The sequence below is a fragment of the Protomyctophum parallelum genome (assembly GCF_964188405.1).
Source record: "Protomyctophum parallelum genome assembly, chromosome: 10".
NCBI classification, from domain to species: Eukaryota; Metazoa; Chordata; class Actinopteri; order Myctophiformes; family Myctophidae; genus Protomyctophum; species Protomyctophum parallelum.
Window position 1 is genome coordinate 16,675,154 of NC_139704.1, and position 25,769 is coordinate 16,700,922.

The 25,769-nt window shown below is 43.4% G+C and overlaps 1 protein-coding gene across 3 annotated transcripts in view; it reads right to left on the bottom strand.

The window, feature by feature from the left end:
- The window catches only part of macrod2 (mono-ADP ribosylhydrolase 2), a 689,196-nt gene that overhangs the window by 551,076 nt on the left and 112,351 nt on the right, over positions 1-25,769 (bottom strand). The window lies entirely within an intron of this gene.

Consider the following 25,769-nt stretch of genomic DNA (forward strand, 5'->3'; position numbering starts at 1 on the left):
AAAAGATAAGCAGTAAAAAAGGTAATTTAACTCTGAGTGGTAATCTACGCTCAAACGTACATTACCACTTACTGCACATGGCCACTATATTGTATAAGGTGTCACGGTCGCTGAAGGATAATACTTTACATTGTACAGTACTTACACCATGGATACACTGTCAATATGAATTACTACTGTACGTTGATGTACAGAACAAAACAAAAGTGCCTTGCTTTCAAGAGCATACAGTACATGTCTGAAAATGTAATCTGAGTGAAATATAACTCTGAACCTCGGACAAAGCCATGCCAAGCACGACATACTGCACTTTTCATCTTCCAGTCACATTTGGATAGCGACGTGCTCTTTAATACGTGAGCCCTTAAAGGAATAAAGTAGAGAGAGGACCCAGAAAACACTTTGGTATAGAGGAAGAGAGAGTGTGTGTGTGTGTGTGTGTGTGTGTGTGTGTGTGTGTGTGTGTGTGTGTGTGTGTGTGTGCATGTGTGTGTGTGTGTGTGTGTGTGTGTGCGTGCGTGCATGCGTGCGTGCGTGCAGGTTGTGTGAGTGGCTTAATCTGACTCTAAACAGGCCAGAGTAGAAGGACACCGCGCTTGGCTGCAGCCCTAATAGCCCTGAAAGAACATCTATGTGTTTCCGTAAAATCCAATTTCCATTTAGCATTAAAGACCTTTGAGAGTTCTTGCCTTCCTGCTCTGTAGAGTAGCCTATATCACAGTCATATATATAGCCATACAAAGCCATCCTGAGCAGCCGACACAATATTACATTACATTCATAATTACGGATATTATACTGATATCTAATTAATTCAATCACAGACGTTATTGGCTATACTACCTGACGCAAGATACAGTTTAGTTACACAAACACTATCATTGGATGAATCACGGCGCTACCATGCTTCAATAAAAAAGGGCTTAATTTGCTCACAGCGTGTATAAAGCAAACACAAACACAAACACAAACACCTTTCTCCAAAGTGTGTTGCAATGTGCATTACATTCACACACATTTAACACACAGACGGAAACCATGCAAGGACGAGGCACCATTAACCTGGTCACTGGGAGCTAATTGTCGTGTCCAAGGGCACTTTGACACGGGTCGAACCCCCCCCATTCAATGGAATGTATCGTTATCCCACATAACAAACAATATACAAAATAGGATTATCAATGGCGTGTAAGTAATAGGCCATTTACACAGCTTATGTTGGAATATCCTTACTTATGGCACTCTTAATGTAAGATACTGTACAGTCTGTTGTTTTGGGATACATACTGTATATGCGGGGGGGCTGTCCTTACCACTATAACGGCTGAAGAGGGATTAGAAACTCCTTAAGATGGTGGTATTAGAGCTTTTACACTTAATGCAATTGGAAATGGTGCCAGTCCCTTAAAAAAAAGAGCAGCAGGGCCCTTCAGTGGGGGTAGAAGGCAGGCTAAAAGAATGAGCCATGGCTAATGATGCTACGCATGCCCAGGTCTCCACAGGAGGACGGGGGAACTCCAGCTGGCTGGAGGCTGGAGTTCTATATAGCCTGGGAAACTGGGGATTAATCCCTTGGACCAGGAAGACTCTGAGACTGGTGGAGACTGGAGGTTCAAAAAGAGTTAGAATAGCCACCCGTGCTAGCTTGCTTCTATAGAGACAATAGGCTTAACCTCTCTGATCCTCAGCCCTCAGGTTATGATCACAAGCCATTACGAATGTATGACCATTACACAGCAATTTACTGATTGGCATCAATTCTGAACTGGGCACTGGCTGCACTAAAATAGAGTGGTACTGGTGATGGTTGAGTTTCTCCTTTTTTTTTGCAGCGATTTGTAATGATGTGATTGGCAGCTCGGGTATCCTGAGTGAAAGCCCTGGCCCTTTCCTAATCCACACAGATGAAATCAGCGAGATGGGTTGAGAAGGGAAGTAAATGAAGGTGGTTGAGGCCATTCCGTGTGGGGAATGAAGAGAGACTGTACTGCATTCTAAACCGCTTCTTTTTTCTGCTGCTGCTTTAAATGAAAGCTTTTGGCTTAAATGCTCTCCACCACCACGTCGCACTTTTCATGCAAATCTCCCAGCTGCCCTCTGACCAGGAGACAATCATGAGGCCAGTATTTAGAGGAGCGCTCTAACAGCTTTCAGCCCTGGATGCCAATTAGGGGACTTTCACATTACTATACAAAAACAGGGCTGAAATGTGAACTGGACCGTCTTAAGCCGCCCTGCATGTGCTGCACTGGAAGGGTGCGAAAGAAAGGTGATTAAATGTTTTAAACCTCGGCTATTTGACAGTGACGTTGTTCAGTAAGAGACAGGGGAGGGGGGGCACGGATACAGGGATAATACAATGAATAAAGACAGGGAGCTCGCCATGTATTAGAGATGCGCGCGCGTGTGTGTGTGTGTGTGTGTGTGTGTGTGTGTGTGTGTGTGTGCGACGTGTGTGTGTGTATGTTTTTTTAAATGGCACATAAAGAATTTTATGACACTACAAGATTAGAGGCAGGGTGCCTCCTAAGCAAGTATTTGCCAGAGAAAATCTTATCTCAGCTGACCACTGTTCTATATAAGAGGTGTAAATAATTTGGCAGGTGCTCAGCTCTGCATTCTAATGGAAGGATGCAGCATGCACGACGATAAAAACGCAGCATGTTCCTGCACATAATCCTGAGGCAGAGTGTGAAAAACATGTAAGCACAAGGCACTAAAGCTGTATCGCTGCCATGATAAAGGGCTGCAGCCATCCTTTACAGTAAATACAAGCCAGCCCCCCACCCCCCCTCTCCCACCCCAACAAATTAAGATTGCGTTTTTTAAGGAGTAATGCATAAACCAGCAGTTGGGGGGTAAGCAATAGCCATTCATTCACGTTGTGAAATGACAACTCGCATAAAGCTGTCTGATAAATTATTGGCTAGGCTCCGTATATAGATGGTGCATGGCCCCTTTATATCCACCTCAGCTGCAAGCTTGCAACTGTTAGGAATCTGCAAGCGATCCAGCTGTGGGTTATATACATTTTCTGTGTGTGTGTGTGTGTGTGTGTGTGTGTGTGTGTGTGTGTGTGTGTGTACCATCTGAAATGTCACAGTAAAGTGTGTTTAATGCTACTGCTCATCCTGTCTAAGGGAACATGTTGCAGGAGGAGAGATGCGGCAGGCAGACGCCGGGGCGATAGTGACCGAACGGGGAGATGCTGGACGTCTTAATGACAGTGATGGCGGTCGCTGCAGAGAGCTAAACATGCATAGAAAGAATGACTTAAAGCTGTGCGCCAAAGCACTTATCACCTGTCACTTTGACTGAACGTCTTGTGCTTACCACTCCATGTGAGTGCTCAGGTATAGGCTTTCACTACCCCCCCCCCCCCCGCCCCGCCCCGCCCGCCTCAGAGATGCATTGAAATTCAATCGCCGGGCGTTGAATCAGTGAGGTTTTGAGGTGAATTACCTGAACAGATTAGGGTTAGACACAGCTGGCGGGGGGGGGGGGGGAGGAATAGCTGTCGTCAGATCACACTGGCTTTTCGCTCTCTCGTCTGTTTGTTTTCCCCGCACTTCAGCTAAATTAGTAATTACAGTCACACAGCCAATCTCACCGTGGCCACCCACAAAAAAAAAAAAAAACACCCACCCAAAGACACACACCTGCAGGAGTGGCACAAACAAATAGCTTGTTAAAGTCGCGGGACAAACGACGCTAAGCTAATGAGACGCCGGGCCTTTCTGCATATGGTTTTCTTTGGACAAACGTTTTTTTGGTTGCTAGGCTACATGTCATACCAAATTATACTGGATGGGTTGGTGTACTTTTAGAGCTTAGTGCTGGATGTACTAAAATGAACAATCCAGATGTTCATTTTGTGTGTTTGCATCACCCTGCAGGCTTCTGTAATCCACTTACAGTACAGTGACAGTACTCTCCCATGTCAGGCCTCGAGTCTCTGGTAAAAGCAAAACATGGCACTGGGAGCCCAAACGTTCCTGTACATGTTCCCTTTTTGTATTTGTTGTGTTTTTGTTTGTTTTTCTTAAATGTGTTAACCACTTTTACTTTACTTTGTTTATTTAGACGGGACAATGCATTACTAATGGACATTACATAAATACACCGGATTCAGCAAAAATGCTCATTTTTATACTTCAGCCATTCAACGACAGCTGACCTACAAGCTCAAAACAACTCGCATCACAACGCGCCGTGTTGTGAACTTGTATTAACCATTAACAAAGCTTTATACTCTCAGAGTTGGATTAAGATCTTCCTGACTATATGAGGCTCCCTCAAATGTAAAGTAATAAGACTTGACTGGTTCTTTTTTTATGTTCCATGATTATGTTTTTTTTATGATGCGACATTCGAGGGGAAAAAAGGACACATATTTTCAAACAGTCAGCTTGACAGCTGCTCAAGCATGAACACGACTGGTCTCTCCCTACTCTACTTTTAAGAAAAGAGTGGTGCAGAGTATCGCTCTCCAGAAAGCAGTCAAAAGCACTGCGATATGCCAAAGAGAGTGTTTGGCAACCCTCCCACCTTGTCTTGTTATGTTGTTGTAATGTTGTTGTTTGATGTGTTTGATCTCGACCACAGTAACCATACCATATTCCAAGAATGTTCTTGAAGCCATGCTTCCCCTCTGCTCAGACAAGTGCGGGCGCACCATCCGAGACGGCAGATCCAAACTGTTTGAGGTGGCGGAGGGTCGTCACCATGGAAACACACTGAATGGACAATGGCAGAGAGTTTGCTAAACATAGAGGGGGCAAGGTCACCCACCCGGCCATGTGATGTGGGTGGTGGTGATGGTGGTGACACTGATGGGCAGAGGGCAAGGACGTGCACACATCAAACGGGGCTCCAGCCTCTGCACTTTTACCCGTCTGAAATGCCATATACCCAAAGGCAGCATTCAGGAGAATTGCTCCTGAACTTTGAACACAGCATTTTTGTGTTGCACAAATTTGTTTTACACCACATCTCCACTAGCTAAAGAGTGCTGGGTTGTGCCCTGAATATAGCTATTTTCACTACTTTTGTCCAAAAGTGCCCTCTTACGGGATTTCAGCCCCTGCCTAACACTCTCTGCACGTCCCTGGGCAGGGGGAATTAAAAAACTTCAGTGCACTGTGCCTACACATGTTGCGACCAAAGGTGTTGCAAGGAATAAATGCATTCGCCAATGCAAGGAATAAATGCATTCGCCATGTATCCGAAGGAAGTCTGATCCAATCACTTTTAGATTTCTCCAGTTTAATCCTGAGTTTAAGTTTTGTTGTGTTCAAGATCTGATTTTAGGCATGTTTAAGCCTCCAGGAAAATCCGTGTTGAGGTTCTTAATCCACTGTTTTTCATTAAAACGTCTTTGTCCTACTGTCCAGTTGGGATTGTGAAGTCCAGCGCATTTTAGAGCTTCAATGCCGTGAGCCATGAAATGTTGCACAAATCTTGTGGTTGTCTTTTTTGCATTGTTAATATTGTATCTGTGTTGTCCCAGCCTTGTACCTTGTTTTACCCGTTTCTCCGACATATTGTAAACCACATTTTTCACATGTGATTAAATAAATGCAGTTGCTGGTTCTGGCTGTTATTTGTTGTTTAATCTCCATCACGCGTTTTGTAGTTCTATTTTTTTTTTTTTTTTTTTTTTTTTTTTTTTTTTTTGCGGCTTACGCCTTTTATTGATTTTTTAAGGGATAGAAAGTAGGCTGACAGGAAACGGGAGAGAGATGGGGGGATGACATGCGGTAAAGGCCGTGTCGGGTCCGGGAGTCGAACCCGCGGCACACCGCGACTGGATCACCAGTCCGGTGCCCAGACCGTTACGCTACGGCCTGGGCCTGTAGTTCTATTTTTGACTAATTGTTTGGGTTTTATTAAGTAGTAAGTATTAAGTATTCTGGTCCCTGGCGTGCTGGTGTGTTGATTTCTTTTAGCTTGCTAGATAATCTTTAAGGTTTTTGTTTTTTCTGTAGGCCGATATAATTTTATAATCTTTTAGAAGATCATCTGTTCGGTTCTCAAAATTCCTTTTTATTCTGTTGTTGGCTAGTGTGCTCTGTGTTGAATAACTGGTTATCAGGGCCAATTTAGGGCCTGGGGGGGCGGGGGGGGGGGGGGGGGGCAGGGGGGCCAGGCTTGTTGCAAGAAGCTAGAGTCTGACTAGAGCCCGATTGATGCCAGATCTTTTATTTTTTTGGTCCGATGCTGATCCTGACTCTGAGCCAACATGGACCACCGAATACAAATGTTTGGAAAGATGTTTAGTCAAAATGTGTCAAATAAATTCTAATCAATTAGGACAAATTAGCTTTGAGTTTTGTAACTATAATACATTTTTCAACGTGGCGCGTTGTGATCTTGCATAATAATATTCCATTTAAAATAATCGAATAATGATAATAATTTTACCACCTAGTGTAATGACCAAAATAGGGACACCAAGTTTAAAAGTTGTTCAAATTGGATTGGATATGGCTCTATACCTCTGACACGACCAGCATTCCCATCCTGCCACAAGACAGTTTGAGATCTGCAGTCGCTACCGTATTCCTATTCATCTGGGCGGTTCGTTGACCAAACTTAAACATCACCAACAGAGCAGCGTGAAGGCCTTACATGGCAGGTGGTATATGCATTTACTGACACTTGTGTCCCCAGAGACGTATATGGATCTCAGACTAACGCACACGCGCACACACACACACACACACACACACACACACACACACACACACACACACACACACACACACACACACACACACACACACACACACACACACACACACACACACACACGTAACTGACAGCTGGATGTACTAGCGGCTTCACCTGTCTGTCATCATGCACAACGAGGCGCTGGCTTGGTGTCTCAGAGGAGGATGCTGGGTAAGTGTTGAGAGAGGATCCAGGCAGGGGTCCTGCTGCCACAGCCCCGATTAGAGACCTGTGGTTCCACTACAGTGAGGCAGAGACGAACGGCCCCTTTATGACTTCTGACAAGAAGAGGCAAGCATCAGAACTGACTGAGATGTTGCATGATCCCCAAAAGCTTCTGATGCATACTAAGGTGACGGCCCGGGAATAAAATGCATCTTTGTGCACTTTTTTTTCTTTTTACATATTCAGTGAAAGTGGAAACATGGCCTTATATCTATGCGCTCTGCAAGAGTTACTCCGCTGAAGGCACGGGGGGAGCACGAGCAGCGAACAATGTTGAAAAGCTCTTTAGACGACTCCAATGAACGGTCTCAAGAGAAATTCAGCGATGGGAGAAGATGAAAAATAGCTGCGGAATGTTAAAAGGAAGAGCACGCGATCGTTACACAATGGATCGTGAAATCAATAGTTGGCTTTTGAATCGGCATGCAGAGCGAGCGTGCTCTTGTAGGATACATAGAGAAGGAGAAGAAGAAGAGAAGGCACTAGTCTCCAGGGAAGGGTGGATAATTCCCCACTGAGCCTCTCTCTGCTCCCGCCCACACACACACACACACACACACACATAGAGAGAAAGACTGAGAAAATATTCATTAGACAGGATACCGCTCTCTAATTAAGTGAGGTGGAAGGTGCACACGCAGGTGTGGGCTGCACCTGGTCTTCAACATAAATCCCACTTCTTCCAGTCGCAACAGCTATTTGAATGGTTGGACTAGACTTTCTTCCTGCAAGCTTGTAGCCCATCCACACAGGAGGCCAAAACAGTAATCCACACCGGGAGAAGACTGACGTCCCCCCGTTCTCTCTCGCAGACAATATTCTCTATGGCTGCGAGACCGCCGATTGAGAGACGAAAAAATGCCCCAGGCAGAGTAATGGGCGCAAATGTACAAACACAGCTGTTTGCACATGCCCTGGGCAGAGGATGAAATCCATAGCCCGCCGTCGGATATTGTACCCCAAGAAATGTCTTGAATCAACATTGCATGACGTGTGAATTTACTGCATGTGGAAGATAAATGTCATCATGAATTATACATGCACAGCTGGCTCCGGAACTCATATAGAAAAAAGTCCCAATAGCTTTCCTTGACCGCCGTGGTGTTGGAGGTAAGGTCCAATGGTGGCTCTTCTACATAGGCTTCTATTGGCGAATAGGGACACCGGAAGCTTACGGAATGCATTGGAGTCTATGGGCTTGCGCGAGTACATTAACCACGTGACCGGGCTGTTTTCTGGCCCCTCAATAGAGCACCGAAGTCTGACGTCAATATCGGAAGAGGGTGCAAATCCACGGGTTCATGTACTTTTTATTTGCATTGTAGTCCCCTTTTAGATCGCCTCATATAAGTACTGTGTTTGAAAAATAAACATGTCATGCCGGCTGTTTCACTCATATGGATATGAAGAATCAACTGACTGAGAGAAAACGCTATTGTTACTGCTACTGAATTAGTTAAATTTTCGCTAGAAACAGACTGCATCATGTATATGAGTGACTGACTGTTGCAAACGATACAGAGACACCTCCCTGACAATAACGCAGAGACAGCTTGTTTATTTTTGGACCACAATACTTATATGAAAGCATGGGCTTTAAGATGAGCCCATGTTATTCTCCTGAGAAATTACTTCCGTGAACCAGGCAGAACCAGGGGATGAGCGAGTGACGTCAGGACTTCGGCACTCTATGTCTCAACTTTGTCTAAACTCTATGCCAGTGGTTCCCATGGTGGGGTCCTGGGACCCCCAGCGATCCTTGAGGGAGTTCCAGGGGGTCCCCAGCTAAATGATAGTTTGTTACCAAATTGACCTTTATGGGTCTGTAACTCTGAGAGTGTACAAAGGGAACCAAATGGACCCGTGATTTTACAATATAAATTGGGGTCCCAGAGATAGAAATGCCATTAAATGGGGGGTCCGTAGACTAATGCATGCCAAACTGGGGGGTCCTTGACATTAAACAGGTTGAGAATCACTGCTAGAGTGGTAACAAATCTTCTCTTATGGGGGGGTCCCTGGCATGTATTTTCAAATGGGGGTACGTGGGCTAATAAATGTCAATTTGGGGGTCCTTGACGTGAAAAGGTTTTGGAACCACTGCTCATATGGCTCTGGGTTATGAATGCTGTACAGCTGCCAGCCATTGCCTCACCTGTTGCTATGCTGCCAAATCCAAGTCTGTGCGAGTTGAGTGCGAGTGAGTGAGTCTTTGACTTACTGTCTGTTAAGCGAGAGCATGTGTTTTATCAGTTGCCGTGGCTTGTTTGACCGGAGCCATAATGAAAGCCTAGACAAACACGGGGCAGGGGGGGGGGGTGGGGGGGGGATGTCAACGGAGGACTTGAGTCAACAGACAGCAGCTCTACTCTTGCCAGAGAACCCTCCAAGAGAGGCCAAAAGACCCCAGAGTCCAGGGGTACGTGCCCACACTTCTTTTTAACTTGAGAGCTACTTTCAAAATGACCAGCTCAACAACATCTACAGTATACACACACAGCACTGGCGTTACATACTATAAGACAAACACACTTGGATTGGGAAATAGAGATAGGAAAATGGAATTCGTATAGTTATTTGTATGTTATGCTATTGATGTTTGTGTGCAACACTATTGAAAGCATGCTCTTTTTTATGTCAATCAATCAAGTCAAGTCACCTCATTTCAAGTGTCAGAAAAAGATATATATATATATTTCAGGGGCATGTCATGTGGTCTACCTTCTTGGCACCCCTGCCCCAGACTGTCCTCCTCCGGTCTGTTTGGTCCTAAATGGAAGCACACCAGGGGACTTGACTCCCGTATGACCCAGGGTAGGAAATCTAACACAATGTCCTCCAATATGACGGAAGACAAGACGTGGGGGGAACAGCAATTGCGTGTTTGTACTCGACAGTGGTGGGAAAGTAACTAAGTACGTTTACTTAAGTACTGTACTTAAGTACAATGTTGAGGTATTATATACTTTACTTGAGTATGTCAAATTGTCAGTACTTTTACTTCTACTCCGCTACATCTCAGAGGCAAATATGGTACTTTTACTCCACTACAATTATTTGAAAACTTTAGTTACTAGTTATACAGTGACCAAGGTTCAAGGTTAGCTTTATTGTCCCTTGCGGGAAATTGGTTTGCAGAGACAGCTTGTTTATTTTTGGACCACAATACTTATATGAAAGCATGGGCTTTAAGATGAGCCCATGTTATTCTCCTGAGAAATTACTTCCGTGAACCAGGCAGAACCAGGGGATGAGCGAGTGACGTCAGGACTTCGGCACTCTATGTCTCAACTTTGTCTATACTCTATGCCAGTGGTTCCCATGGTGGGGTCCTGGGACCCCCAGCGATCCTTGAGGGAGTTCCAGGGGGTCCCCAGCTAAATGATAGTTTGTTACCAAATTGACCTTTATGGGGCTGTAACTCTGAGTGACCACTTCAGCGCTATATACATTTCGGCCGCTTGTAGATCGTCTATTTTCAAATGATTTATTTTTATACATTTGAAAACTTGAAATGTTACATTCTGCATAATGAGCACTTTTACTTTTAGTACTTTAAGTACATTTTGACGCCAATACTTTTGTACTTTTACGCAAGTACTTTTCAAATTCCGGACGTTTACTCTAACAACTTTGAGTACTTTTTCCACCACTGGTGCTCGACAAGGGAGAGATGGAAAAGGACAAGAATACAGGCTTATATTGGAGAGACACTGGCAGGCTGCTTTTCCTTTCTTTTCTTTTTTTCCCCCAGAGCAGTCGGAGTCAAGTACGGGTGCAACAATTAATTTAACTAATCAAATTATTTTTTAATCCCCCCCCCCCCCCCCTGCATATAATGAGGTCATTATTCACAAGCGTACAATACATAAAAACCCCTCGTTTCCCGCCGGCTCTCCCGCCGCCCACCCTCTATCTCTCTACGGTATGCAATGCATGCTGGGAACACTGGAAGTAGGAAAATAAAACATAAAAATACATGACATAAAAATGTGATAATGTTATAATTAAGTCTTTCTCTGCTAAGTACAAACATATTCTTACCCCCCCCCCCCCCCCCCCCCACCATATGGGACGTTATGTGCTAAGTACGAACATGTTTGTACCCTCCCACTCCCCCCGTTTACGCGGGTTGAAAATCAGCTTTTAATACTCTTATCGCCCTAGATGGAGGTCTCCACCCTATCAAATCATTTCGCCCATCACCCAGGATGGAGATTAATCAAAAGACGGAACATTGCTCGTTTCATAACAGAGCGCACCAGACTGCAGCCTGGGAGCGTCTATTGAGCAACATTCAATGTCATTTCCGGTTGGGACGTCATCCAAAGTGGTCTAGTGTGGTCTAACTCCAAAAAGGTAGCACATCCAAAAAATAAATAAATTCATCAGAGCATGATGAATGAGCTCTGGTGAAGGCTGCATAGCCGAAACGCGTAAGCGTTCCTTTTTGGTGTGTACCAATAAATAAATCACAGTGCATTGCGTGGAACATGGCCATAACTTAAGCATAAACCATAAACAAACCTGATACTGTATGCCCATGTATAGGCATGTATGGAAATACATTAATTCAGAAATGAATAGTTTATTTAGAATGATCGTTCCTGTCTGGTTTAAGACCAACAAATACAAAATATTCAGGGAAGAACGACATGCATCGGCTTAAAATGTGCCGTGATTCTGAATTTGTATTTGTGGCCTGAACACACACACACACACACACACACACACACACACACACACACACACACACACACCAGAGAAAGATAAGGCAGAGTGGGCTCAGTGCCAAACACCTTCCTTCAAAAGCACTCATGTGTACAATCAAGTCCTGAGGGTCATTTGTACACACACACACACACACACACACACACACACACACACACACACACACACACACACACACACACACACACACACACACACACACACACACACACACACACACACACACACACACACACACACACACACACACACACACACACACACACTCTCTCTCTCTCTCAAGAGTTAAATGAGAATTCAGGATTATTCAGTGTGGGAAGCAGCAAGAAGGGTGGGCCTATATATCTCTCTCTATTGACTCAATGGTTTCCCTTTTCCTTTTTTCCCTACCGATGCTAAAGCAGGCATGAGCACTAATCCTCAGGGGTTAAATGGAAGCCTCCTCTGGGGTTTCTGTTTCCTGGGAGAACTGTGGGCGGCTGGCGCTCACACAACTTTAATGTTCTCAAAGGAAACTCGAGCAAAACTTAAAAAAATAACTTAAAAAAATAATCAAACACCCCAAAATCTCAATAAAACCTTGCTGCAAAAGACTTAGTGTTCCACTGTTGTACTGTTATTGCCCAGAAATCCATGAACCTTGAAATGAAAAAGGTAAAAGGGAGAATGAAAACAAAACTGGGTCTCTAATATTGGTGTGGATATCAGACCTTTTTATTTCTCATATATACAGCTTCTGTCCCCACACGTCTCAATATTTACCATTGACACAAACGCCATATGTAGATGAGCAAATCGGCTAACCAATCACATAAGATGAGATGATGATGTATAATGGAGCGCCCCTCACTTCACACGGGTGTGATTTCTTTTTTGTAATAGCAAAGTATTTTAGGGGGAGTCACTTCCTTGGCATACTGGCTGCGTGAATAAGTAACGTGGCGCTGATTGGTCCACTGGTTTGCAAGATTATCCCCAGACAGACAGACAGACAGACAGACGGACGGACAGACGTCTTGGCAAACTGCTAAGCCATAAAAATAAAACGTGTGCGTTTAATACTCAGAGTTAGAATAACACTTTAATAATAACACATGTTTTTACTGTGTCCATGAGGATAAGGTGTGGTGTTTCTCTGAAATGAAGTCATTGTGATAGATGCAATCTGTCAAAATTCACCTTTATAAAAGGAAGCCATGTTTTGTTGTTGTTGTTTTTCACATATTCATTCCACGCTGTAATGTAATCTACTGCAGATGCGGAATGCAGGCTGCGACAATTCAATCAACAGAGACCATTCAACAACAATATCACTCACAACATTTACATTTCCAAATCACAGCCATTTGCACGCCAACGGCATATATGACAGTATCGGCAAGAGCCTATAGGGGCCCTTCCGTACGTACGAAAACAGCCTTTATATCAGCCTATTTATTTTCCTCCTCTTTTCACTCGCTATAAATTCTCATCTCTTTTATAGCCTGGTTTCATCGATGCTCTTTATGATGACTGTAGCTACGGCACAGCTCCTATTTACCAAACACATCTGGCCTCCTGCGGTGATTTGCTGCTTGACTTCATCTACCTTTTACTGGTATGTCTTTGATGGGTCACCTTAAGGAATTCTTACTGGCCTGTGAAATGTCACATCTTTGTTTCTTGCCGTTCGTTTGTGAAACGGGGATATAGATAGAGCGGTATGCACACTTTCAACTCAAGGCTGCAGGAGAAAGACACTATAGCTGTCCCTGTGCACGAGAACCATCACCTTTCTAACGCCTTGAAATATTGAAAAATCGGACCCGTCTGAAGTGAGTGGTGCTTTACTGTACGTATTGTACAAGCCCTCATCCCTGGCCTTTGTGTGAGCGTGCGTGTGTGTGTGTGTGTGTGTGTGTGTGTGTGTGTGTGTGTGTGTGTGTGTGTGTGTGTGTGTGTGTGTGTGTGTGTGTGTGTGTGTGTGTGTGTGTGTGTGTGTGTGAGCAGTGACATTTGGGGGTGAACAAAAGCGATACCGCTATTTTCGTGCTCGGACAGACCCAGGGACCCAGCCAGGGACAGACTCAGGGATGTCTCTTTCTCTTACTTTCTTCGTCTTGCTCGCACATATTATATTAATATTTTTGAGGGGCACTAGCCCCATCCAATGCCCAGCTTTGTCTGTTTGTGTGAACACAAACACGATGATTTGATTGGCTGATCACCCCATAGTGATGATTTGATTGGCTGAGCGAAGTACATGTTGAGGATAAAAAGTGAGGGCAGAAAAGTGAAGAAGACGCCAAAAGTGATTGGCCAGAATGACATTTGTGATGATTTGATTGGCTGAGCACGGAATGTGATGTATGATGATAAGAGCCCCTCCTATATACAGCTTTTATACAGCGTCTCAATATTTGCCATTGACAATGAAAGGGGAATTCAGGTCAAATATCCGCTAAATCCACACGTCTCAAGATAAAAGGAAATTCTGCTAAATACATAAATTAAACATCAAAACACACCATGACATTGAAGGGAAAATGTATATGTAAATGAGCAAATCAGCTAACCAATCACAGGCAACAGGCATCCTGATTGGCCAGTATGAGATGATGCATGATGATGTGCGATGATAAGAGCGCCTCTCACTTCACACGGGGTGTGATTAAGTATCACCAAAGGTAAAGTAAAGCACCAAAGGTAGTAATTAACTACTCAGGGCACAGCAGACGATTAGATAGACCATAAGTGCATTCTTATCGTCAACCATGTAGGCCCTGTTTTAAGCCTTGTCGTACGACCATCACTATAATTGCATTGTATGTAGTCATAGCACGTCATAGTACATATGTATAGCATAGTATAGTATAGTTTCATTATATAGATATTCCACTGTTACGTTCTTAGCTTACGCATGTTTCATGATAAATGCTTTTTATGTGACGTATTCCCATGCTTTTTTGTTCTTGCTTAATGTAAATCGCTCTGGATTAAGAGCGTCTGCTAAATGCCTAAATTGTAAATTGACCATGTTACACATGAACTTGTGGATCTGAAATTTGCCTATAATGGCACACCCAAAATGGGGTGGCAATTACATATGGACATGAGTGAAAACAAAAGCGCAACGTGACATCAAAAGAGAACTCATGCATTTGTTGAATGTAGTCATTAGCATGACACTGGTCGCAAAATAAACAGTCCCAATGCTCCAATACACACACGCCCCTGTGCTCCAATACACACACACACACACACACACACACACACACACACACACACACACACACACACACACTCTTACTGGAGGGGTCAACCACAGCCACAGGAACACCTCAGCGTCACACTGGACTAAAGAGGCCCTCCTCCAGTTACTGCAATGAACTCCCAGTCCCACCTACAGGACAGGACAGTCATTCACAGCTCCACCGCAAACACTCCCCACACTAATAGGTGGGCGGTCTTCCTCCCAACAGTTCCTTTCAGGAAGAGCCATAAACTTCACCTCCCCCTCAAACTGTTCTTTTATTCCTCTGTCATCACTTTCTTTTGGGTTTCCCTTTGAACACGGCACTGCCAATTGAAGTGTGGGAAGAGGAACATTGGATATCTCGAAAATCACTCATGGATAAGCACTTCATGGGGGGGTGATGGGGGGGGGGGGGGGAGGGGGTAGGTGACAGACTTGAGGGACAGACACCTCCACGGTGTGGAGCCGACTGGGGCCAGCGTGTGCATGCACCGTAGGTTCCCAGGCAGGCACTACTACTGCCAATTAAGAGGCTCCAGTGGATTGACAGTTACATCACTTTCAACCGAGTGACACTATTGTGGGCATGTCATTACAGGCAAAACGTAGCAGAAGTCTTCAAAAATGATCATACGTTTTGAATAGATAAAATAATCTCTTAAAATTTGAAGGATAGATAGCTCAGAAGATCAGAGCTGATTTCTTTTTGCTATTTATTCTATGCTGAAGGGCTTAAGTGGTTAAGATCAGAGACTCTTTCCCCTCCAAAAAGACAAGAATAGAGATGCAATGTTCTGACCCCAATAAATCACTAGGCAATGTGAAGTCCAAAATAAATGTGGCTAATACTGCAGGGGGGCATGTTTTGTCTTTCAACCAGACAGTTCAGATCAAGCATGTCAATTGCTATAGTCAAAATAGCACTCACCAGAGACCAGGATTCCACTAGAGACAACATTTAAATAAAAAAGTTGTTTTGTGGCAGTCTAGACAGCCATATGTAAGGAGAGGACTGAATAATCACAATGTGCATTATTAGGTAAGAGGAAAAGCCATCAAAGTCCCACTGTCTTTTTTCATCTTGCAAAAGTTTGGAAGTTCTAGTTGTACTTTTGCATTCACTGTGTTGTGAAGAAAAGAGTCAATCAAGAGACACTGAGCTGTGAAATCGTTGTAACGTGTAATTCATTGGGATTTGATGACTCATGAGAGTAAACAACCCTGTAGAGATTACAAAGAAAACATAAAAACTAAAACGCTTTGATCACAATGACAGCAGCTGCTATGTAAGACAAGACAAGCTTCAGAACACGCCTTCCCTTTATATAGAATAGCACTAATATAGTAATATGCCCACTTCCTGTGTGTGTGTGCAAACCATGAGTGTGATTGAGGACCATGAGGTATTGTATAATCTTATCTTATCTGGAGTGGCAAAGACTGTTGGTTTGTTTCAGGGGATAGCATTAGCTCTCACTTCCTCTCCATGGAGCTCACTGCAGCTCAGCATAAAACAAAAGCAGAGTCAGGCTTTTCATATGGCTTGCAAGCTACTAATCTCCAGTGTTTGAAGCAGGAGTCTTGCCCTTCTGTAGATCATTTTGCTGAATCAAAGCGATGCGGTCGTCTTTAGTGTTGAGGACATTTGGACATGCATATATGCAAGGCGAATTCCTCAGTGTTCCATTAAAAGGGCATGAAACCATTTTGTAGTTTGTTTTCCTCTAGAGGTTAAAAACGTAATGCGGGTAAAAACATAGTCCAATTTATGCTTTGCATGACCAATGCCGTGTTGCACGACAAAAGTAACCGAAAAATGTGTTGCGGAGGACCTTCACAGACGTTGTTGCGTAACTCTGCAACGATATCGCTTCATAAAATGTTGTGTACTCGTATTGGTTGAGAAGACGAGGTAAGCTCTGTTAACAGAGATGTACAACAAGACCACATTTAGAATCAGAATCACATTCACTTCCTATTTACATTTTGTGGTGATGCTATCGGCAAGTCTCAGACAATATGCAATATGCAGTCTGCAATGTTGTGAGACATGCAGACTGCAGTGTGACAAGGACGGACGGGCAAGGACGTTCTTGACTCAAGCATAGATGGTCCGTTAGTAGTCAATGGTATTGTCCAAATGTCCATGGTTAGCACACCTACATTTAACACACCCATTATAATATGACATGTAGCAGCTGTATCATGATGTACTATACTAATTAAGTATTATGCAACCTGCCATGTTTTTACCCTCCTGTAGTTTTTAACCCAGACCACAAAACAAACTATATAAATCAGACCGCTGTTTCATGTCCCTTTAACGCTGCAAAGGGCACACATGCAATGGGTCTATTTTGGTTACATTTGAACACAGTAACAAATGGATACATTAGCACTGAGAATTGTTACTGCATTGAGTCCATTACACAGATAAATGCTACTCCTTAACTAAGGAAAGCTCCTGAGTTGCCTAATTATAGATTTAGTGCTGAAACAGTAAACCAGTTAGAAAGGAAAAAAGATTTGCTACATTAGAGATGTATGCTGGCCTGTGAACGCACTGTATGATAATTCTCTCCTTTATGGTGCTGATTAGCTCAGGGGGGAAGGAGAGCCCTATATCTAATCCGATCACAGCACATTGTTTCACCGGGTCATTAGCCCTTTGGGGGGTCCAGAGGTTGACAAGCCAGGCACTAACACCCACTGCCCAGCGCCCCCTGCGCTCACTCAGCCCAGCGCCCCGCCATCCGAGACAAGAGAAACCTAGAAAAAACAACAAAGGAAAACAAAGGATGAGGAGAAAAACAGCCGATGGGAGCTATTTGCACGGCTTGTCTTTCCTCCGCAAAAGCGCCTAGCGCAAATAACCGCTGACCGCGGGGCCCCTGCAGGGTTGGCCAAGAAACAGGAAGTCGACCACTTCTTCTTCTTCTGTTGTTGTTGTTGGCGGGATCCTCTTTTTCTTTCCCCCCCTCAGCCCTGTGTGCAAGTCCCTGGAGATGAAAGAGATTGGCTTTCTGTCAACATCTGGGATCTGCATCAGAAAGGGCAAGGCTATAGTTCTCTGCTTTGGCCTAATGATCGTGATCGTGCGCACAGCAACCTCACTTGTCTCATATGCGTGCACAGAGACAGCAAGCCACCTCAGGTTGAAAGAAAAGGGTGGGCTGGCTGGCTACCATACCGGGGAAACATGCCGATGCCCACAGAAACCTACACCGCCACAAACATCCTACACATTTCCCCATTCAGTACATGTTTTTGTATACCCACAATCCACCACATTTTTCCTTTATTCAATCCCTGTGACACATTAGATGCTCTGCAATTTAAAAAAGAAAAAGATATGAATAACTTAGCATACCGAAGCAGTTACTGTACCACCACCAGCCCCAGTTAAACTGCTGTGATACAGAGAAGATGCCTGCCAGGGGGCTTCCTCCTGGTGGCACCGAGCTCCTGCCCACAACCACCACATTCCTCCTGGTGGCACCGAGCTCCTGCCCACAACCACCACATTCCTCCTGGTGGCACCGAGCTCCTGCCCAACCACCAGATTCCTCTGCGGTGCCGCCGCTTTGACCGGGCAGTCCAGAGCGAACACAATTATCCGTGTTTGCTTGGCTGGGAAGTCGTCGGTGGGGGGGGGGGGGGGGGGGATCTCTGTTGCTTCACTAGAAACTCCTACAAGTTGTTCAGGGCACCTGTTCAACAGGGAGTGGATCTGGGAGAGATGCATTAAGCCCTGCTGATGAAACTCTCCTCACTGTCAGGTGAAGAGAAGCGGCTGGCGACTCCACGTGTATTGGAGGAGACATGTGGTTGTCTACACGCTCTCCGACACCAAACAGTAGGGGTTGGCAGTGACAGGGACTATATTGGGTGGAATTGGCAATGACTAAATTAGGCGGAAAATGAAGGAAAAACAAAAACAAAAATAAATAAAAGGAAGTTCCCCGTCAGGTTGGCAGCACAGAGATCTGCTTGTGGATTATGACTATGTAAATGACGCAGGTCAGTGGAAAACAAAGCATCAGGCTTTTGGCAGGACGCCTTTTTTCATGTTCCCTTTAATTTGGCATGTGCAAGAAACCCTAAAAACCATCAATAATGAATTCCGGTCAGAGCCAGGAAAGAGATACGAGAGCTAAATCATTCTCCCTCCATTCCTCCCCGTGGGCTCTTGAGTTTGGAGGCCGATTGTATTTCACACAACCGGTCCTCTCTTTCAGCACACAGACGTGCTAAACTGAAATGACAGACAAAATAACAGGATACCAGAAACACCTCACAGATGTGAGAGCAATCAGATCAGATGTGCATGTTTTGGCAGGTGATCCTGAAAAGTAGGGCAGTGTGGCAATGGCTGCCATGAGCCCCGTCTATTGGCCCTTACAACACAACAGCACGGATCAAATCAATGGCCTGGTCGAGTGTCGGCCAAATGGGGGGAGGGGGGATTCAGCCACAGGACTAGCCGAGGCCCACTTCTGCACTTAACAGTTGTTTTGCTGTCAACAGTGCCAAAAAGCTCTCAGACTCCCACTTAAGTGAATCAAGTGCTTTAATAAACTTAGCTATGCTGTCGCGCTCCACTGACCTAGAGAGACGAGGGGCAAAAAGCAGGATGGTCATCAGGAGCTGTCAATGACCTGTCTGTTGTCAAAACATACTGAGATGGCTCAGATAAAGCACATTGCATCCTTGGGAAAGAGAAAAAAAAAAGAAGGGTCTGTCCTGTCCCTTCCCCAAAAAAACAACAAAAGACGAACAGGGCAACAGACTTCCTTGGTCTTGAGATAACAGAAACTGGACACCCTAGTCCTCCAGTGGGGCTCTTTGTACGTTTGAGAGCCCTTGCTGACAGATGTGTCTGCAGTGGATTTAGGGAGGAAGCTTGTGTGAGGTCATACACAGAGGGTGCTGCCGTGTGCCCCTGGTAGGAGACGAGACAGGGGTCAGGGCAGGATGTCCCAGGCTGACCTTTTCCTCACCTAACTCAAATGTTTTACTTAAGTAAAAGTATCAATACTGCAGTGTAGATGTACTCCGTTACAAGTAGAAGTCACGTATTTAAAATGTACTCAAGTAAAAGTATACAAAAGTATCGGCATCAAAATGTACTTGAAGTACTAAAAGTAAAAATAAAGTACAAAATTATTGTAGTGGAGTAAAAGTTAAAAACTTGGCTCCGATATGTATTGGAGTAGAAGTAAAAAGTACAAATACCTCAGATTTTTACTTATAGGTACAGTACTTGAGCAAATGTACTTAGTTACATTACACCACTGGTGATAACACATCTAACACATCTATAGGGTTTTTGTCGACTAAAATGTATTTTGGTGGGCCTTGATGCCGTCGTAATGACTGATTGCACACTTGCTGAAAATAGCCAATCTACAACCTCATTTGGTTTCCATTAATCAGGGAAAAAAGGTAGTTGACGCACATTTGCATAACACATCTCCATAACACATCTCCGCAACAGAAAACGTATAGGCTATAAGCCTCGCGTGAAGACTATTGCACAATGGAAAGTCTATTTTGATTTGAGTCTATTTGATTTTGTCTCCAACTGTCCCTCCATGCAACAACAACGAAGCACCACTTCAGCCGTTGAGCAAACAAGCTTAAAATGATGTTCAATTAGCCTACTGTATACAGTTGAGTTAGGATTAATATAATGGCTTAAAGCAGGGGTCTTCAATGGGACACACACACACACACAACTAGGGGGTCCTCAGAGATATCGCAGGGGACCCGCCAAATGTGTGTGTGACAGAGACTTTATTAGGGGTCAAGCCCGGAGGGGCGAAGAAGACCCCTTATGGTTTTTGTAACGCTTTTTCAGATTCCGCCATTTTTTGCAGTTTTGTGCCGTCTCAAAATTTGGCAATATGGTAGAGGCTCATGGGAAACGGTCAAAAAACTGAAGTTCACAGTCATTCGTAAAAAGGACCTCTGAGCTTTAGGTCTCCGCTCTATCCACTCCTTACTGTGTGGGGGAATTAGCAGACAACTCTCTCTCTCTCTCTCTCTCATGCACGCTCCACATTGTAATTAGCAGGCAACAGTGCAACTGCAACACTATCTCTCTCTCTGTTTTTTTTGTCTGGACCCTGCTAATGCATGGTTGGCTGCGGGAGTACAGCGTTGACAGACAACCCCTTCAACCAATCAGCGTAAAACCAAAAAATCTCCAACCAGCTATTTAAAGCGTATGGCTCATTCGAGAGGAGACGCTGTGAGATTAGAAAGCTCTATCATTAGTAGACTGGCGGAATCCGCTAAAGAACTGACGGGAATTGACGAGGACCTTATTTTCTTTTAATAATAGAGGGGATTTTATGGCTTGACCCCGTCTTATCGCTGCTTGCAGCTATATAATATTATTGTATTTTTACATAATCCCTCGCATCCCTAGGAATGGAACATTAGCAAAGAATAGTGAGATTTGGTGTACAGGGGGAAAAGAGCAGACAAAGCACCGAGCCAAAGGTCAAGTTGACAAAGTATTGAGTGTTTAAGTCGTTAAATGTCTGAAAACCCACATTTAACATGAATCCAATAGCTTCATCTCTCAGCTAATGGGCCCTTGGCCCCTGGCTTGGCCAGGGGGCTTGGCTAAAAAGGACTATGGTCCAAAGCATACTGTGTTTCATTTTCTCAAGGAAGCCATAGGATTCCATTTATTTCAGTATAGTAAGAGAATCCATGAATAGAATAGACATTTGCTTAAGAGAGCCAGTTCAACACACAATTTCATTGCATGGTAATTCTTGCCAGAGTTATGTTATCGTTGCATTTTAATGCATTTTAAATGTGGACTGAATTTAAAGGTCTAGCTGAAAATACAAATAGTCCATGGAGAAAATATTGACCTACTAACAAAACTCAAACTTATTATTAAACTCACAATTATATCTGTAAAGTATTATGGTAGAATTGGTTTGAATAACTTTGGACAAAATGTATACAAGCGCCAAGTAATATATATAGTATTTTTTATATATAATTGGTTAGATATTATAACAATTAATGTGAAAATGGTCTATGTTTATGTAAGATTCATGTCCAAAGTTATGAATATACAATGGAAGGCAATGATGCTGGTGTAGTGCTTTGACGTGTCGTCATTCAACGTGGTGTCGGTCTGTCTGACGGTCTTGTCAGTTTAAGTGGATCTGGGAGGTCAACACAACAGACATCAGTCACTTCTTGGACACTCACTTGTGTCTAGCTGTCCTCCTGTTGAAGACATAACAGTTGCTATAGGAGGGGGTTGGAGCCAACTGCAGGAGAGGAGCAGGTGGAAAGATAGGATTTCAAAGTAACAGCAGAAGAAAGTAAAGATATACTAAGAGTTGCACTTTTCCATTTAATCTTTTCTTAGCATAGCTAAGTTTATCAAAGCCTTGCTGGGTGCCAGCATTATTGGTGCCGATGAGATATTTTGGGCGATATCGATATCCGATATAATTAAATGCTGTTATGGCCGATAACCGATATTACCGATGTCGTTATGATCTCATTCTGAAATTAGAAAAATATTTTGTCCATTCTGAAAAATGCATGTAACACTTGTAACAGGGTACTGTATCTGCACTGCAGGCTTAGGCAAGTCAGATTGAACTTTAATACCTTATATTTAATATTGCGAGCTTGTAGATCTGTTCAAGCTGTTACTTTGGCCTTGTTTATCTGTAAAGACAATCGGTCGGACCAATGAATTAATCGGTCCGATTGAATGATCGGACCGATGCCATACATACTTATTACATACATAGGACCGTCTCTATGTATATGTAATAAGTATTGCTGTTTCTTGAAGTGGTTGAACCACTTAAAAACAACTAGAATCGACCGATACCGATGTGTTTGCCGATTAATCTCCCATCACTACTGAACCATACCTACTGCCAAACAAACAAAAACAAAACAAAGATGTTTTGAATTTCCCCAAACTCAATTTGAGCTGGGTGATAATATATGGATATGGATATAAAATTGATCCTGTGATATGAGTGACTTGATATCATACAGCATTCTGGTCATCGTAATATTGTGACTTCTCAAGGCTGTTCTAGTTGATTGACATTGCAAAGAATGTCCCTAACGCTTGGTCGTCAAATCCACATTACCTAATGAACATATCATGTCACCTAGCCTGAATGTGTCATCCCCAATCCACAATCCCCAATCCACACAACATATCAATGTTGAGGTATGAAGCCACGGAGAAATTAACACAACTGACGATCTGTCAAATAAATATGTTAATTTCTCAATGTGGAATCAACTAATCAAGCAGCCAAATCCCCCCCACCCCCCAAACCCTTTTTAACGCCTCTGATATGTGATCAGTAGTGGAAAAAGTACTCAAATGTTCTGCTTAAGTAAAATTATCAATACTGCAATATTCCGTTACAAGTAGAAGTCACGTATTCAAAATGCACTCAAGTAAAAGTACAAAATGTGCAGTACTTAAGTAAATGTACTGAGTTGCCCTCCACCACTGTATGCGATCCCACTTGGTCAGTGGGCTAATAATCCAGAACAGGATGAAGTGGGGTGCTTCAATCAGGGGTGCTGCGGGCCAGGGCTAAGGTGTCTGTCTGCCTACTCAGGTGGCTCAGGAGGACATGACACAGGGCGCTGTTGGCTGGGTCAGATCTAGTGGTGCAACAACACTTAAACCGGTGACTCATTTTTCATCTCTAGGGCTTCTGGGGGAGCAAATTAACCCGCTGTTTGGATTCAGTTAAACATGAAATGGAGCACTAAACTGGGTCCAAATATAAAGTACGATGGAAACATAATGGAGTATCTGGCAAGTACATCTTGTGAACTGCGTGTGCATGCGTGTGTGTGTGTGTGTGTGTGTGTGTGTGTGTGTGCACGCGTGCGCCTGTGTCAACAAAAGAACATCTTGTTCCTGCATGTCCATCAAAAGACACAAGCATACAAACGTGTACTGTGTAGATGGAAAACACATGGGGATGAGCGCATCTCAAAATGTGTGCGATACTGGTTTGTATGCTCTAAATCTTCAGTATATCATAGGTATACGAATGAGCTTTGATTTGGAAACGTATACTCTAAAATAGGTGGCACCTAGTGGTCAATCAGACCTTTATTAAAAAGAAAAGGTATTGGCTCACTTGGCAGATAAATGGATACATAAGTGGTCTATGGATCTTGTACAATGACACTCCTTGTGTGTAAGCAGTTTATTTTACCATTTATAACTTACCACGAACCCCTCTAAAAAGATGTACATTTGATTCAAAAAATAAAATACAAAGAATGTCCCTAACACTTGGTCGTCAAATCCACATTACCTAATGAACATAGCCTGTCACCTAGCCTGAATGTGTCATCCCCAATCCACACTATCAATGTTGAGGTATGAAGCCACAGAGAAATTAACACAACTGACAATCGGTCACCTGTCAAATATGTTAATTCCTCAATGTGGAATCAACTAATCAAGCAGCCAAATCGCCCCCCCTCCCCACCCCCCAAACCCTTTTAACGCCTCTGATGTGATCAGTAGTGGAAAAAGTGCTCAAATGTTCTGCTTAAGTAAAATTATCAATAGTGCAATATTCCGTTACAAGTAGAAGTCACGTATTAAAAATGCACTCAAGTAAAAGTATCGACATCAAAATGTACTTAAAGTACTAAAAGTAAAAGTAGGCTAATCATATTGCAGAATGTCCCATTTCAATGTTTTGAAAATAGCCGATCTACAAGCTCACATAATACAAAATCTCAACCATCTAGATTCTAGAATAATGTAAAAGAGGAAATCAACTGCTTTGCTCTCAAAAAGTGGGAGGAACATTGGTACAATTGCCCTGAAAGTGTCCATAGCCTTACTTATTCACAAGGACGAGGAGATAGCATTTGATCACCACTTTGATTTAATAAATAGATCAACATTAACTGTCAACGAGGAACTTCCCCAGTGAACACATTGGGACAAGTGCAAGGCTAGTGGGCCTTGAACTTGTTTGTACGCAGCCATTCATGAACTCTCCCAAGAGTCTGTAGCTGTTTTCTGCTCTGTGTTTTGGTAAATTTGCGTCCGGATAAATTCTAGTTGCCTCTTCAGTGATTAATTCAACCCGACCAGCTGCTGTACCTGCGTTTGGCGGACGGGTTTTGTCCATGTTTGACATGGTGAGGTCCTTATCCAACGAGGTGGCTCATATTGGCAGCTAAGCATATGGTAGCACTTTAGCTTGAGGTGGGCAATCACCCTCTCTTGTCCATTTATCCATTAATTACTATACTCCCCTCTTTCTGCAAATAAAAGCTGGGGTAACCTAGGTAAAAGACAGCTTTGACAGTACATATTACGCTTTCAAAGTGTGCATGTATGTTGTATTATCATTGTTATGCACACTTGGGTGTTTTTAGACAAAACATGCTAAGTTTAACTTTGCATGCATGATTGTCAAACGTAAACGGTCTTGCATGTGAAACGCCTACTACAATCAGTAGGTTTACAATTAAGATGGTGTCTCATCTAGTGCCAAATCCAGTAGGCTTTATTGATATGGTCAAACATTTGGATCTAGATTTCTCGTTGAAAGACTAGACCACCTCCAACCACTTCAGATGTGCTAGTTATAGTGTATTAACATGCCATACAGATCAGTTAAAAGTTGTGATATCCTGGGATTGTATATAATGATATATGAATATTCATCCAAATTTAATTATTCAAATAACTCAGTTTTGTTTTACCTTTGACTTGTACTATTTCTAACTTGTTTTTATATTATTATTATAATATATTATAATAATGTATGGCCTACTTGTGTGCAAG